This window comes from Ranitomeya variabilis, chromosome 4, assembly GCF_051348905.1.
Source record: "Ranitomeya variabilis isolate aRanVar5 chromosome 4, aRanVar5.hap1, whole genome shotgun sequence".
Lineage (NCBI taxonomy): Eukaryota > Metazoa > Chordata > Amphibia > Anura > Dendrobatidae > Ranitomeya > Ranitomeya variabilis.
The window spans coordinates 598786410-598803811 of NC_135235.1; the positions used below are offsets into that span (position 1 = coordinate 598786410).

A 17402-nucleotide genomic window follows, 5' to 3' on the forward strand; every position below is an offset into this window, starting at 1 on the left:
TCAAAAATACTGATATAAATATCCATGGTACCGCTGAAAACGTCATCTTGTCCCGCAAAAAACAAGCCGCCATACAGCATCATCAGCAAAAAAATAAAAAAGTTATGGTCCTGAAAATAAAGCGATACCAAAATAATAATTTTTTCTATATTTTAGTTTTTATCGTATAAAAGCGCCAAAACATAAAAAAATGATATAAATGAGATATCGCTGTAATCGTACTGACCCGACGAATAAAACTACTTTATCAATTTTACCAAACGCGGAACGGTATAAACGCCTCTCCCAAAAGAAATTCATGAATAGCAGGTTTTTGGTCATTCTGCCTCACAAAAATCGGAATAAAAAGCGATCAAAAACGGTCACGTGTCCGAAAATGTTACCAATAAAAACGTCAACTCGTCCCGCAAAAAACAAGACCTCACATGACTCTGTGGAGCAAAATGTGGAAAAATTATAGGTCTCAAAATGTGGAGACGCAAAAACTTTTTTGCTATAAAAAGCGTCGCTGGTTTCACACTTGCGTTTTTGTCTGCAGCGTTTTTTGCACAAATGCATAAACATGCGTTTTTTCCCTATATTTAACATTGAAAACGCATGCGGTTTTTTTGTACGCGTTTGGTCGCGTTTTCAAACGCATGCGGTTTTTTTCTGCATGCGTTCATTTTCAGAAATACAGCCTGCAGTATTTTCTTGCGTTTTTAAGCACATGCGTTTGTTTGCGTTAAAAACGCATGCATTTTTATCGAAAAAAAAACAGAAAACACACTGAAAAGCCACCCACCACCATCAAGGTGATAAAGGGATCCAAACCCTAACCCTAACTCTACCCCTAACCTCACCCCTAACCGTTTAATGAACATTTTCTGACAGTCATAGTGCCACGTATTTCAGTGCCACGTATTTCAGTGCCACGTATTTCAGTGCCACGTATTTCAGTGCCATGTATTTCAGTGCCACGTATCACGTATTTCAGTGCCACGTGTTTCAGTGACACGTATTTCAGTGCCACGTATCACGTATTTCAGTGCCACGTATCACGTATTTCAGTGCCACGTATTTCAGTGCCACGTATTTCAGTGCCACGTATTTCAGTGCCACGTATTTCAGTGCCACGTATCACGTATTTCAGTGCCACGTGTTTCAGTGCCACGTATTTAAGTGCCACGTATCACATATTTCAGTGCCACGTATTTAAGTGCCACGTATTTAAGTGCCACGTATTTAAGTGCCACGTATTTCAGTGCCACGTATTTCAGTGCCACGTATTTCAGTGCCACGTATCACATATTTCAGTGCCACGTATTTCAGTGCCACGTATTTCAGTGCCACGTATTTCAGTGCCACGTATCACGTATTTCAGTGCCACGTGTTTCAGTGCCACGTATTTAAGTGCCATGTATCACGTATTTCAGTGCCACGTATTTCAGTGCCACGTATTTCAGTGCCACGTATTTCAGTGCCACGTATCACGTATTTCAGTGCCACGTGTTTCAGTGCCACGTATTTAAGTGCCACGTATCACATATTTCAGTGCCACGTATTTAAGTGCCACGTATTTAAGTGCCACGTATTTAAGTGCCACGTATCACATATTTCAGTGCCACGTATTTAAGTGCCACGTATTTAAGTGCCACGTATTTCAGTGCCACGTATTTCAGTGCCACGTATTTCAGTGCCACGTATTTCAGTGCCACGTATTTCAGTGCCACGTATCACATATTTCAGTGCCACGTATTTAAGTGCCACGTATTTAAGTGCCACGTATTTCAGTGCCACGTATTTCAGTGCCACGTATCACGTATTTCAGTGCCACGTGTTTCAGTGCCACGTATTTAAGTGCCACGTATTTCGTGTGCCACGTATTTCAGTGCCACGTATTTCAGTGCCACGTATTTCAGTCACGTTTAGGGTTAGGGTTAGGGGTAGGGTTAGGGTTAGGGTTGGGGCTAAAGTTAGGGTTGGGGCTAAAGTTAGGGTTAGGGTTTGGATTACATTTACGTTTGGATTAGGGTTGGGATTAGAATTATGGGTGTGTCAGGGCTAGGGGTGTGGTTAGGGTTACCGTTGGGATTAGGGTTAGGGGTGTGTTTGGGTTAGGGTTTCAGGTAGAATTGGGGAGTTTCCACTGTCCAGGCACATCAGGGGCTCTCCAAGCGCGACATGGCGTCCAATCTCAATTCCAGCCAATTCTGCGTTGAAAAAGTAAAACAGTGCTCCTTCCCTTCCGAGCTCTCCCGTGCGCCCAAAAAGGGGTTTACCCCAACATATGTGTTATCAGCGTACTCGGGACAAATTGAACAACAACTTCTGGGGTCCAAGTTCTCTTGTTATCCTTAGGAAAATAAAAATTTGGGGGGCTAAAAATCATTTTTGTGGGAAAAAAAAGATGTTTTATTTTCACGGCTCTGCGTTATAAACTGTAGTGAAACACTTGGGGGTTCAAAGTTCTCACAACACATCTAGATAAGTTCCTTGGGAGGTCTAGTTTCCAATATGGGGTCACTTGTGGGGGGTTTGTACTGTTTGGGTACATCAGGGGCTCTGCAAATGCAACGTGACGCCTGCAGACCAATCCATTTAAGGCTGCATTCCAAATGGCGCTCCTTCCCTTCCGAGCTCTGTCATGCACCCAAACAGTGGTTCCCCCCCACATATGGGGTATCAGCGTACTCAGAACAAATTGGACAACAACTTTTGGGGTCTAATTTATCCTGTTACCCTTGTGAAAATACAAAACTGGGGGCTAAAAAAATCATTTTTGTGAAAAAAAAAAAGTTTTATTTTCACGGCTTTGCGCTATAAACTTTAGTGAAACACTTGGGGGTTCAAAGTTCTCAAAACACATCTAGATAAGTTCCTTGGGAGGTCTAGTTTCCAATATGGGGTCACTTGTGGGGGGTTTGTACTGTTTGGGTACATCAGGGGCTCTGCAAATGCAACGTGACGGCTGCTGACCAATCCATTTAAGTCTGCATTCCAAATGGCGCTCCTTCCCTTCCGAGCTCTGTCATGCGCCCAAACAGTGGTTCCCCCCCACATATGGGGTATCAGCGTACTCAGGACAAATTGGAAAACAAATTTTGGGGTCCAATTTATTCTGTTACCCTTGTAAAAATACAAAGCTGGGTGCTAAAAAATCATTTTTGAGAAAAAAAATAAAAATTATTTTCACGGCTCTGCGTTATAATCTGTAGTGAAACACTTGGGGGTTCAAATCTCTCAAAACACATCTAGATAAGTTCCTTAGGGGGTCTACTTTCCAAAATGGTGTCACTTGTAGGGAGTTTCAATGTTTAGGCACATCAGGGGCTCTCCAAACGCAACATGGCGTCCCATCTCAATTCCAGTCAATTTTGCATTGAAAAGTCAAATGGCGCTCCTTCCCTTCCAAGCTCTGCCATGCGCCCAAACAATGGTTTACACCCACATATGGGGTATCAGCGTACTCAGGACAAATTGGCCAACATTTTTTGGGGTCCAATTTCTTCTCTTACCCTTGGGAAAATAAAAAATTGGAGGCGAAAAGATCATTTTTGTGAAAAAATATGATTTTTTATTTTTACGGCTCTGCATTATAAACTTCTGTGAAGCACTTGGTGGGTCAAAGTGCTCACCACACATCTAGATAAGTTCCTTAGGGGGTCTACTTTCCAAAATGGTGTCACTTGTAGGGAGTTTCAATGTTTAGGCACATCAGGGGCTCTCCAAACGCAACATGGCGTCCCATCTCAATTCCAGTCAATTTTGCATTGAAAAGTCAAATGGCGCTCCTTCCCTTCCAAGCTCTGCCATGCGCCCAAACAATGGTTTACACCCACATATGGGGTATCAGCGTACTCAGGACAAATTGCACAACAGTTTTTGGGGTCCAATTTCTTCTCTTACCCTTGGGAAAATTAAAAATTGGGGGCAAAAAGATCATTTTTGTGAAAAAATATGATTTTTTATTTTTACGGCTCTGCATTATAAACTTCTGTGAAGCACTTGGTGGGTCAAAGTGCTCACCACACATCTAGATAAGTTCCTTAGGGGGTCTACTTTCCAAAATGGTGTCACTTGTAGGGAGTTTCAATGTTTAGGCACATCAGGGGCTCTCCAAACGCAACATGGCGTCCCATCTCAATTCCAGTCAATTTTGCATTGAAAAGTCAAATGGTGCTCCTTCTCTTCCAAGCTCTGCCATGCGCCCAAACAATGGTTTACACCCACATATGGGGTATCAGCGTACTCAGGACAAATTGCAAAACATTTTTGGGGGTCCAATTTCTTCTCTTACCCTTGGGAAAATAAAAAATTGGGGGCGAAAAGATCATTTTTGTGAAAAAATATGATTTTTTATTTTTACGGCTCTGCATTATAAACTTCTGTGAAGCACTTGGTGGGTCAAAGTGCTCACCACACATCTAGATAAGTTCCTTAGGGGGTCTACTTTCCAAAATGGTGTCACTTGTAGGGAGTTTCAATGTTTAGGCACATCAGGGGCTCTCCAAACGCAACATGGCGTCCCATCTCAATTCCAGTCAATTTTGCATTGAAAAGTCAAATGGCGCTCCTTCTCTTCCAAGCTCTGCCATGCGCCCAAACAATGGTTTACACCCACATATGGGGTATCAGCGTACTCAGGACAAATTGCAAAACATTTTTTGGGGTCCAATTTCTTCTCTTACCCTTGGGAAAATAAAAAATTGGGGGCGAAAAGATCATTTTTGTGAAAAAATATGATTTTTTATTTTTACGGCTCTGCATTATAAACTTCTGTGAAGCACTTGGTGGGTCAAATTGCTCATCACACATCAAGATAAGTTCCTTAGGGGGTCTACTTTCCAAAATGGTGTCACTTGTAGGGGGTTTCAGTGTTTAGGCACATCAGGGACTCTCCAAACGCAACATGGCGTCCCATCTCAATTCCAGTCAATTATGCATTGAAAAGTCAAATGGCGCTCCTTTCCTTCCGAGCTCTGCCATACGCCCAAACAGTGGTTTACCCCCACATATGGGGTATCAGCGTACTCAGGACAAATTGTACAACAACTTTGGGGGTCCATTTTCTCCTGTTACCCTTGGTAAAATAAAACAAATTGGAGCTGAAATAAATTTTGTGTGAAAAAAAGTTAAATGTTCATTTTTATTTAAACATTCCAAAAATTCCTGTGAAACACCTGAAGGGTCAATAAACTTCTTGAATGTGGTTTTGAGCACCTTGAGGGGTGCAGTTTTTAGAATGGTGTCACACTTGGGTATTTTCTATCATATAGACCCCTCAAAATGACTTCAAATGAGATGTGGTCCCTAAAAAAAAATGGTGTTGTAAAAATGAGAAATTGCTGGTCAACTTTTAACCCTTATAACTCCGTCACAAAAAAAAATTTTGGTTCCAAAATTGTACTGATGTAAAGTAGACATGTGGGAAATGTTACTTATTAAGTATTTTGCGTGACATATGTCTGTGATTTAAGGGCATAAAAATTCAAAGTTGGAAAATTGCAAAATTTTCAAAATTTTCGCCAAATTTCCATTTTTTTCACAAATAAACGCAAGTTATATCGAATAAATTTTACCACTAACATGAAGTACAATATGTCACGAGAAAACAATGTCAGAATCGCCAAGATCCGTCAAAGCGTTCCAGAGTTATAGCCTCATAAAGGGACAGTGGTCAGAATTGTAAAAATTGGCCCGGTCATTAACGTGCAAACCACCCTTGGGGGTGAAGGGGTTAACCATGCTCACATTTGCCCTCACCGTTTTTGCTCCACTAATCCTCACTCTCCTTCGCTATCCCCAAACCCCTGCACCCTAGAATTAAATAACTATCTCCCCCTCTCTCTTACCCCCCTACCTCGCTTCATTTGCAGACCTGCTCTTTAACCTCAGACCTCTCCTACTGAAATATAATACAAGCCGATCACTCTCCTTCACCCACCTGCTTTCCCTTTCTCTGCTACTTATCACTGCTGGTGACATATACCCCAATCCTGTTCCCCCCCCCCCCCCCGCCTCTTACATCCCACTAATCCTCACCCCTATCCTTCTCACGCTAAAAGAAACTACCGCAATCCCTCACACTTAAAATCTGTGCCACTGACCCCCACCCCCCTGCTTCCTATCTCTGAGGCACTTTGGAATGCCCCCTCTGTCTGCAACAAGCTCCACATGATCCACAATCTCTTTACTTCCCGCAACCTTTCCTTCCTGGCCCTCACTGAGACCTGGCTGATGCCCCATGACACGGTCTCCCCTGCTGCACTGAGTTACGGTGGCCTCCAATTTACCCACACTCCTCGCTCTGGCAACAGATATGGCAGAGGAGTGGGTTTCCTTCTTTCTAAAAACTGCTCCTTCAACCATATCCAACCCAAACCCTCTCTTATCCTCCCTTCTTTCGAGGTTCACTCTGTCCGAATCTACTCTCCCTCTAATCTCCAAATGGCTGTCATATACCGACCGACAATCGGGCTCAGCCACTGCCTTCATTGACCAATTCTCCATCTGCTTCTTCACTTTCTCTCTGCTGGCATCCCCACCATCATCATGGGTGACTTTAACCCCTTCACCCCCGGAGCTTTTTCCGTTTTTTCGTTTTTCGCTCCCCTCCTTCCCAGAGCCATAACTTTTTTATTTTTCCGTCAATATGGCCATGTGAGGGCTTATTTTTTGCGGGACAAGATGTACTTTTGAGGATACCATTGGTTTTACCTTGCCGTGTAACAGAAAACAGGAAAAAAATTCCAAGTGTGATGAAATTGCAAAAAAAGTGCAATCTCACACTTGTTTTTTGTTTGGCTTTTTTGCTAGGTTCACCAAATGCTAAAACTGACCTGCCATTATGATTCTCCAGGTCATTATGAGTTCTTAGACAACTAACATGTCTAGGTTATTTTTTATCTAAGTGGTGAAAAAAAATTCCAAAGTTTGCCAAAAAAAAGTAAATAAATTTCCGCGATTTTCCGATACCCGTAGCGTCTCCAATTTTCATGATCTGGGGTCGGGTGAGGGCTTATTTTTTGCGCGCCAAGCTGGCGTTTTTAATGATACCATTTTGGTGTAGATACATTCTTTTGATCGCCCGTTATTGCATTTTAATGCAATGTCGCGGCGACCAAAAAAACGTAATTTTGGCGCTTTGATTTTTTTTCTCGCTATGCCATTTAGCGGTCAGGGTAATCCTTTGTTTTTATTGATAGATCGGGCGATTCTGAACGCAGCGATACCAAATATGTGTAGGTTTGATTTTTTTTTAATAGTTTTATTTTGATTGGGGCGAAAGGGGGGTGATTTGAACTTATATATATTTTTTATTTTTTTTATATTTTTAACCACTTTTTTTTTTTAATTTTGGCATGCTTCAATAGCCTCCATAGGAGGCTAGAAGCATGCACAACTCGATCGGCTCTGCTACATAGAGGTGACATACAGCTCACCTCTATGTAGCAGAAAGGCAGGTGTACTTTGAGCGCCGACCACTGGGTGGCGCTCAAAGCAATCGGCCATCAACAACCATAGAGGTCTCAAGGAGACCTCTGGTTGTTATGGCGATGCACTGCTGACCCCCGATCATGTGACGGGGGTCAGCGGTGCGAGCACTTCCGGTCGTGCGCACTAGTTAAATGCCGCTGTCAGCGCTTGACGGCGGCATTTAACTAGTTACTGGGCGCTCGCGCTCATTGCGCGCACATGTCAGCTGTACAAAACAGCTGACATGTCGCGGCTTTAAGGTGGGCTCGCCGCCGGAGCCCACCTTAAAGCAGGGGATCTGCCAGCTGACGTACTATTCCGTCAGCTGGAAGAAAGGGGTTAATATCCCTACCGACACCCACCAGCCAGCAGCCTCCAAACTCCTGTCCCTTACTTCATCCTTTGGACTTACTCAGTAGTCCTCCACAGCCACCCAAAGACAGACATACACTAGACCTCATCTTCACCCGCCTCTGTTCCATATCTAATCTCACAACCTCTCCCTTCCCCCTATCTGACCACTATCTACACACCTTCTCATCCTTGCCCTTCTCACCCGCCCCCCACGTCCAGCCACTACCACATCCTCACAGAAACCTCGCACACCTAGACTTTCACAGACTCTCTTCTACCTCTGCCCTCCATATCTTCACTCTATGACACGGACAGCGCCACCACTTTCTATAACGCCACCCTCACATTGGCCACAGACTCAGTCGCCCCTCTCATACATGGCAAAGTGCGACAAATCATTAGGCAACCCTGGCACAACAGTCTCACCAAAAAACTTCGACAAGCATCCAGGGTTGTGGAGCGGCGTTGGAAGAAAACACGCCTGCCAGATGACTTCACTGCTTTCAAACAAGCTACACTTGCCTTCAAATTAGCCTTCACCTCTGCTAAACAGAGCTATTTCACAAACCTTCATTTATCCTACAACCCAAAGCAACTATTCAGCACATTTAACTTTCTCCTCAGCCCACCACTGCCACCTTCAACTCCCCTCATCTCTTCCGAGGACTTTGCCACCTACTTCAAAAACAAGATTGACCAAACAAGGCAAACCTTTACTGTTCCACCACCCCAACCACTCCATATACCAGACCTCTGCCCTTCCCTAACATCCCTCTCCAACATCACTGAGAGAGCTTACTCACCTCCTTTCCAGATCACACCTCACCACCTGTGCACTTGACCCCATCCCTTCCCACCTGCTCCCCAACCTCACTAACATGCTCATATCAGCCCTAACCCATCTCTTCAACCTATCACTATCTTCTGGTACCTTCCCCTCTGCCTTCAAACATGCCACCATCACACCCATCCTCAAAAAGACAAACCTTGACCCAACTGTTATGCCTAGCTATCGCTCCATATCACTGCTCCCGTTTGCTTCAAAACTCCTTGAGCAGCATGTCCATGCCCAACTTTCCTCCCACCTCTCTTCTAACTCTCTCCTTGACAACATCCAATCTGGATTCCGCCCCCACCACTGCACCGAAACTGCCCTGACCAAAATTACTAATGACTTACTCACAGCCAAACCTAACAGACAGTTCTCCATCCTCCTCCTTCTCGGCTTAATCCTCTGCCTTCGACACAGTCGACCACTGCCTACTGCTACAGATTTTTTCTTCCCTTGGCATCAAAGACCTGTCCTAGATTGCCTCATACCTTTCCGACCACACATTTAGTGTTTCCCACTCCCACACTACCTCCTCATCCGGCTCTCTCTCTGTTGGTGTCCCTCAAGACTCTGTCCTGTGGCCCCTACTTTTTTCATTTATACCCTTGGCCTAGGACAACTCATAAAGTCCCATGACTTCCAGTACCACCTGTATGCTGATGACACTCAGATCTACTTCTCTGGCCCAGATGTCACCTCTCTGCTGTCCAGAATCCCTGAGTGTCTATCAGCCATATCCTCCTTCTTCAACTCTCGCTTCCTAAAACTCAATGTAGACAAAACTGAACTCATCATCTTTCCTCCATCTCGCGTATCTCCCCTACCCAATCTATCTATTATGGTAAACGGCATCACGCTCTCTCCCGCACCTGAAAATCCACTGCCTCAGGGTAACTCTTGACTCTGCCCTATCCTTCAAACCGCACATCCAAACTCTTGCCACCTCCAACTCAAAAATATTGCCAGAATCCATCCCTTCCTCAGCCCTCATTCTACTAAAACTCTTGTGTATGCCCTCATCATCTCCCGCCTTGATTACTGCAACACCCTCCTCTGTGGCCTCCCCGATAACTCTCTTGCACCACTGCAGTCTGTCCTCAACTCTGCTGCCTGGCTAATCCACCTCTCTCCCCGCTACTCCCCTGTTTCTGCCCTCTGCAAATCCCTCCACTGGCTCCTAATTCCCCAACGAATCCAGTTCAAACTACTAACACTGATCCACAAAGCCATCCACAACCTGTCCCCTCCCTATATCTCTGAACTAATCTCCCCATATCTTCCCTCACGTAATCTTCGATCCTTTCAAGACCTCCTACTCCCAACACTTATTCGATCCTCACACAACCGCCTCCAAGATTTCTCCCGAGTATCCTTCATCCTCTGTAATTCCACGCCTCAACACATCCGACTATCCACCACCTTCGGATCCTTCAGATGGAACTTGAAAACCCATCTCTTCAGGAAAGGCTACAGCCCACAATAATCATTCTGCCACCTCACCACCAGAGCTGCCGCCTCACCACCACTAGGGCTGCCGCCTCACCACCACCAGAGCTGCCGCATCGCCACCACCAGAGCTGCTGCACCCCCGACCTTCTGTCTCTTCCCCATTATCCCATAGAATATAAGTCCACAAGGACAGGGTCCTCTCTCCTCTGTACCAGTCTGTCATTGTAAATTTGTTTACTGTAAACGATATCCATAATTCTGTATGTAACAACTTTCTCATGTACAGCACCATGGAATTAATGGTGCTATATAAATAAATAATAATAATAATAATTAAAAAAAAAAAAAAAAAGGACACCGCAACTCCAGCTCCAAACTTCTAACTAGTTAGCTTTAGCACACAGCACAGGAAGACAAATCTCCAATAGCAAGAACGAACTCCTTTTCAGCACGGCGTCTCCTAAGAGTAAGGACGTATTTTAAATCACCGAACACTCAAAATTGGGATAATGCAAAAATATTTAACAAGTTTATTCAGGATAACAAAAAAATTGTCACAAATGATTCTATGCAGGAATATAGACAGGCCAAAACCCAACGTTTCAACCCTCCCGGGTCTTACTCATGGGGTTACTATGGAAGTAAAGGAACAATATCACACTTCATGCAGCAGCATTAGGCAAAGGAAATAAATAATACATGACAAATACAAAGTGCTAGAAAAGACAATACAATAATCATAAAGACCAATCAAAGTATAACAAAGAACATTGCGCATAACTATGCAGCCAGAAATGGTTGCGGACTACTAGTTAGAAACAGTAATGTTTTGTCAAGGATGTAAGGTTTTTTAGAGTAAGAAACAATGAACAAAAAGCATAGGTAATGAAACTATGAGATGAGGCAATAATAGATACAACATAAGCTGATTACCTTGGTTCCATGTAAGTATGTATTAGTGGCAAAGTAGAAGAGAAGGACAGCCTCCTTAATACATTTCTGGGCACTGTGATGAATGATGAGAATAGCAGTGTTATATACAATATGTGTAGTCAAAGAGACACCTAGAGGTAATCCGTACCTTGAAATATAACAGTGTTCTCTAGAATAAGTATTCGTCGTAACATGGCCTAGGATAATGTACTAAATTTAAATTGTAAAGAAAAGATATAAGCAGCACTCCTGTTGAGGAGCAGCCATGTGAGTAGCGGGTGTTATGGGAAAGTTACATACCTCATCATAGGAAAAAAGGGCATCCACGGTTGTAGCAGGTTTTCCTGGTAAATGGTGAGCGTCTAAATAGGTGGCCGTCTCATCAGAAGTGGGTATGTAGATATATAGCCGTATGTAGTCATGCGTGGTAGTCGATGCAGCGTTATGCCCCGTAGAGAAATGGCCTAGTTACCTGTGATGTCCCGTTCTGTCTGAATAAGGGGTGCTCTGGCGCCTTGCTGGATGTGCTGCTACTGGGTGTAGAGAGGAGGCGAGTTTAAATGCCACCGCAATCACCGCCGGACTGGAAGTGCAACCTCCGACCCGGAAGTGACGCGGCGCACTGAATGGGGGATACTGCGTATGCGTGGTCAGCGTTAGTGGATGCGTCCATGTGAGGGCATAGGAATGCCATAATGTGGGTTTTAGCTAGTGCGGTCACATGTGCGGTTGTATCAACGGTGTCAGTAGAAGGCTATTAAAGGGAACCTGTCACCCCCAAAATCGATGGTGAGGTAATCTCACTGTCATCAGGGGCTTATCTACAGCATTCTGTAATGCTGTAGATAAGCCCCTGATGTTACCTGAAAGAGGAGAAAAAGAGTGTATATTATACTCACCCAGGGGCGGTCCCGCTGCGGTCCGGTCCGATGGGTGTCTCAGGTCCGCTCCGGCGCCTATCTTCATTCCATGAGGTCCTCTTCTGGTCTTCACGCCGCGGCTCTGGCGCAGGTGTACTTTGTCTGCCCTATTGAGGGCAGAGCAAAGTACTGTAGTGCGCAGGCGCCGGGTCTCTCTGACCTTTCCGGCGCCTGCGCACTGCAGTACTTTGCTCTTCCCTCAACAGGGCAGACAAAGTATGCCTGCGCCGGAGCCGCGGCGTGAAGACCAGAAGAGGACATCATGGAATGAAGATGGGAGGCAATGTACCGGACCTGAGACGCCCATCGGAGCGGGACCGCCACTGGGTGAGTATAATCTAACGTATTTTTCTCCTCTTTCAGGTAACATCGGCGGCTTATCTACAGCATTACAGAATGCTGTAAATAAGCCCCTGATGACGGTGAGCTTACCTCACCATCGATTTTGGGGGCGACAGGATCCCTTTAAGCTTGGGACCTATGTGGAATCCCAGGGATTTCTAAGATTGGTGCTGATAAAGCTTCAGGGGGATATAATTAGGGGGGAAGCATATGTAATAGGGTCCTAATTTAAATCCTAGAAGTGCCATTGTTTATGCCGTATGTAACGGAATAATAAATAAAAATAATAAAATAAAATAGAAGCGGAAGGACCAAGCATTAGTTCATGAGAAAACCTATAAGTAGTACTAAATGAGATGGGTAGTGGAAGATAGCAGTTGGGAACTCATCTAATGAGATGAAGAGTCAGCGTGTCTGGAAAGTAAAGTACATGATTAGTGGAAAATCATAGTAGCCAGTCAATTTCTCGGTTGAGTCCCTAAGGCTACTTTCACACTTCCGTCTTTTTGCCACCGTCACAATCCGTCGTTATGGCCAAAAAACGGATCCTGCAAATGTGCCCACAGGATCCGATTTTTTGCCATTGACTGTTACAGACGATGGATTGCAACGGATGGCCACACGTCGCATCGTGCGACGGATGCGTCGTGTTTTTGCGGTCCGTCATGACGAAAAAACGTTCAATGTAACATTTTTTCGTCCGTCGAATCCGCCAGTTCCGACCGCGCATGCACGGCCGGAACTCCGCCCCCTCCTCCCACAAACTCATAATGGGCAGCGGATGCGTCTTAAAACTGCATCCGCTGCCCACGTTGTGCACGATCATGCACAACGTCCGTCGGGCCGACGGTTTGCGACGGCCCCGTACCGACGGAAATGTGAAAGTAGCCTTAGGGGTTAAGGTATCCAACTTGTGGATCCAAAATGTTTCTCTTTAATTTAAGTTGTTTAACATGATTGCCACCTCTTCTGGGTCTAGGTACCTGTTCAATCACTTGATATTTTAATTGGGCAACAGTATGTCTGAATTTGACAAAGTGTTCAGGAATGGGTAGCCACGTCTTGCCACAGCGAATGGTGGATTTATGGCTCGCTATGCGATCCTTAACGTGCTGCATCGTCTCCCCTACATATAACAGGCCACAGAGACACTTGATGATGTAAACCACGAAGTTCGAGTCAAATGTGTGGTATCCACGGATAGGATATGATTTGTCTGTTCTTGGATGTGTGACACTGTCGGATTTAATGACATTAGAGCATGAAGCACAGTTGAGGCAAGGGAAAGTTCCATGGTGGCATGTTGGCAGTACGCTTTGACTAGTAGTGGGGCGTAGGTTGCCAATGTCAGCCCGGCAAGTTTGTCCTTGATACTGGGGGCTCTCCTGTTGCACATGAGGGTTGGTACTGAAAAGCTCGCAACATCAGGGTAGGCTCTTGCTAATAGTGGTCAGTGTTTTCTGATAAGGATTCTATTCTGGGCATGAAGGGATGGTAGGTGTGGACAAATTGTACCCTTTATTTGCTGGTTTGGGGTGAACGTGGTGATTGAGGATGGAGAGCGTGTGATTTTTCAAGGTGTTATGGTTCTCAATGGCAAGAGAACATAGCCCAGCAAACATAAGAACTAGCTCTTGGAAGGATGGAAACTAAACTGACCATGAACTAAACCTGCCGCACAACTAACAGTAGCCGGGTAGCGTTGACTGCGTTTTATCCCTAGACGCCCAGCGCCGGCCGGAGGACTAACTAATCCTGGCAGAGGAAAATATAGTCCTGGCTCACCTCTAGAGAAATTTCCCCGAAAGGCAGACAGAGGCCCCCACATATATTGGCGGTGATTTTAGATGAAATGACAAACGTAGTATGAAAATAGGTTTAGCAAAACTGAGGTCCGCTTACTAGATAGCAGGAAGACAGAAAGGGCACTTTCATGATCAGCTGAAAACCCTATCAAAACACCATCCTGAAATTACTTTAAGACTCTAGTATTAACTCATAACATCAGAGTGGCAATTTCAGATCACAAGAGCTTTCCAGACACAGAAACGAAACTACAGCTGTGAACTGGAACAAAATGCAAAAACAAACGAGGACTAAAGTCCAACTTAGCTGGGAGTTGTCTAGCAGCAGGAACATGCACAGAAAGGCTTCTGATTACAATGTTGACCGGCATGGAAGTGACAGAGGAGCAAGGTTAAATAGCGACTCCCACATCCTGATGGGAACAGGTGAACAGAGGGGATGATGCACACAAGTTCAATTCCACCAGTGGCCACCGGGGGAGCCCAAAATCCAATTTCACAACAGTACCCCCCCCTCAAGGAGGGGGCACCGAACCCTCACCAGAACCACCAGGGCGATCAGGATGAGCCCTATGAAAGGCACGGACCAGATCGGAGGCATGAACATCAGAGGCAGTCACCCAAGAATTATCCTCCTGACCGTATCCCTTCCATTTGACCAGATACTGGAGTTTCCGTCTGGAAACACGGGAGTCCAAGATTTTTTCCACAACGTACTCCAACTCGCCCTCAACCAACACCGGAGCAGGAGGCTCAACGGAAGGCACAACCGGTACCTCATACCTGCGCAATAATGACCGATGAAAAACATTATGAATAGAAAAAGATGCAGGGAGGTCCAAACGGAAGGACACAGGGTTAAGAATCTCCAATATCTTGTACGGGCCGATGAACCGAGGCTTAAACTTAGGAGAAGAAACCCTCATAGGGACAAAACGAGAAGACAACCACACCAAGTCCCCAACACAAAGCCGAGGACCAACCAGACGCCGGCGGTTGGCAAAAAGCTGAGTCTTCTCCTGGGACAACTTCAAATTGTCCACTACCTGCCCCCAAATCTGATGCAACCTCTCCACCACAGCATCCACTCCAGGACAATCCGAAGATTCCACCTGACCAGAAGAAAATCGAGGATGAAACCCCGAATTACAGAAAAAAGGAGACACCAAGGTGGCAGAGCTGGCCCGATTATTGAGGGCAAACTCCGCTAAAGGCAAAAAAGCAACCCAATCATCCTGATCTGCAGACACAAAACACCTCAAATATGTCTCCAAGGTCTGATTCGTCCGCTCGGTCTGGCCATTAGTCTGAGGATGGAAAGCAGACGAGAAAGACAAATCTATGCCCATCCTAGCACAGAATGCTCGCCAAAATCTAGACACGAATTGGGTTCCTCTGTCAGAAACGATATTCTCCGGAATACCATGCAAACGGACCACATTTTGAAAAAACAGAGGAACCAACTCGGAAGAAGAAGGCAACTTAGGCAGGGGAACCAAATGGACCATCTTAGAGAAACGGTCACACACCACCCAGATGACAGACATCTTCTGAGAAACAGGAAGATCCGAAATAAAATCCATCGAGATGTGCGTCCAGGGCCTCTTCGGGATAGGCAAGGGCAACAACAATCCACTAGCCCGAGAACAACAAGGCTTGGCCCGAGCACAAACGTCACAAGACTGCACGAAGCCTCGCACATCTCGAGACAGGGAAGGCCACCAGAAGGACCTTGCCACCAAATCCCTGGTACCAAAGATTCCAGGATGACCTGCCAACGCAGAAGAATGAACCTCAGAAATGACTTTACTGGTCCAATCATCAGGAACAAACAGTCTACCAGGTGGGCAACGATCAGGTCTATCCGCCTGAAACTCCTGCAAGGCCCGCCGCAGGTCTGGAGAAACGGCAGACAATATCACTCCATCCTTAAGGATACCTGTAGGTTCAGAATTACCAGGGGAGTCAGGCTCAAAACTCCTAGAAAGGGCATCCGCCTTAACATTCTTAGAACCCGGCAGGTAGGACACCACAAAATTAAACCGAGAGAAAAACAACGACCAGCGCGCCTGTCTAGGATTCAGGCGTCTGGCGGACTCAAGATAAATTAGATTTTTGTGGTCAGTCAATACCACCACCTGATGTCTAGCCCCCTCAAGCCAATGACGCCACTCCTCAAAAGCCCACTTCATGGCCAAAAGCTCCCGATTCCCAACATCATAATTCCGCTCGGCGGGCGAAAATTTACGCGAGAAAAAAGCACAAGGTCTCATCACGGAGCAATCGGAACTTCTCTGCGACAAAACCGCCCCAGCTCCGATTTCAGAAGCGTCGACCTCAACCTGAAAAGGAAGAGCAACATCAGGCTGACGCAACACAGGGGCGGAAGAAAAGCGGCGCTTAAGCTCCCGAAAGGCCTCCACAGCAGCAGGGGACCAATCAGCAACATCAGCACCCTTCTTAGTCAAATCAGTCAATGGTTTAACAACATCAGAAAAACCAGCAATAAATCGACGATAAAAGTTAGCAAAGCCCAAAAATTTCTGAAGACTCTTAAGAGAAGAGGGTTGCGTCCAATCACAAATAGCCTGAACCTTGACAGGATCCATCTCGATGGAAGAGGGGGAAAAAATATATCCCAAAAAGGAAATCTTCTGAACCCCAAAAACGCACTTAGAACCCTTCACACACAAGGAATTAGACCGCAAAACCTGAAAAACCCTCCTGACCTGCTGGACATGAGAGTCCCAGTCATCCGAAAAAATCAAAATATCATCCAGATACACAATCATAAATTTATCCAAATAATCACGGAAAATGTCATGCATAAAGGAATGAAAGACTGAAGGGGCATTTGAAAGACCAAAAGGCATCACCAAATACTCAAAGTGGCCCTCGGGCGTATTAAATGCGGTTTTCCACTCATCCCCCTGCTTAATTCGCACCAAATTATACGCCCCACGGAGATCTATCTTAGAGAACCACTTGGCCCCCTTTATGCGAGCAAACAAATCAGTCAGCAGTGGCAACGGATATTGATATTTAACCGTGATTTTATTCAAAAGCCGATAATCAATACACGGCCTCAAAGAGCCATCTTTCTTAGCCACAAAGAAAAAACCGGCTCCTAAGGGAGATGACGAAGGACGAATATGTCCCTTTTCCAAGGACTCCTTTATATATTCTCGCATAGCAGCATGTTCAGGCACAGACAGATTAAATAAACGACCCTTAGGGTATTTACTACCCGGAATCAAATCTATGGCACAATCGCACTCCCGGTGCGGAGGTAATGAACCAAGCTTAGGT

At 45.3% G+C, this 17402-nt stretch overlaps 1 long non-coding RNA gene across 1 annotated transcript; it reads right to left on the bottom strand.

Annotated features, from left to right (window-relative positions):
• Nucleotides 1-10600: 10600 nt before the first annotated feature.
• LOC143769219 (uncharacterized) lies at nucleotides 10601-11101 on the bottom strand. Its single transcript, XR_013214275.1, has 2 exons — nucleotides 11027-11101; nucleotides 10601-10726 (listed from the first exon to the last, which is right to left on the bottom strand). It is a non-coding gene; the product is annotated as an uncharacterized LOC143769219 (long non-coding RNA).
• Nucleotides 11102-17402: the final 6301 nt, after the last annotated feature.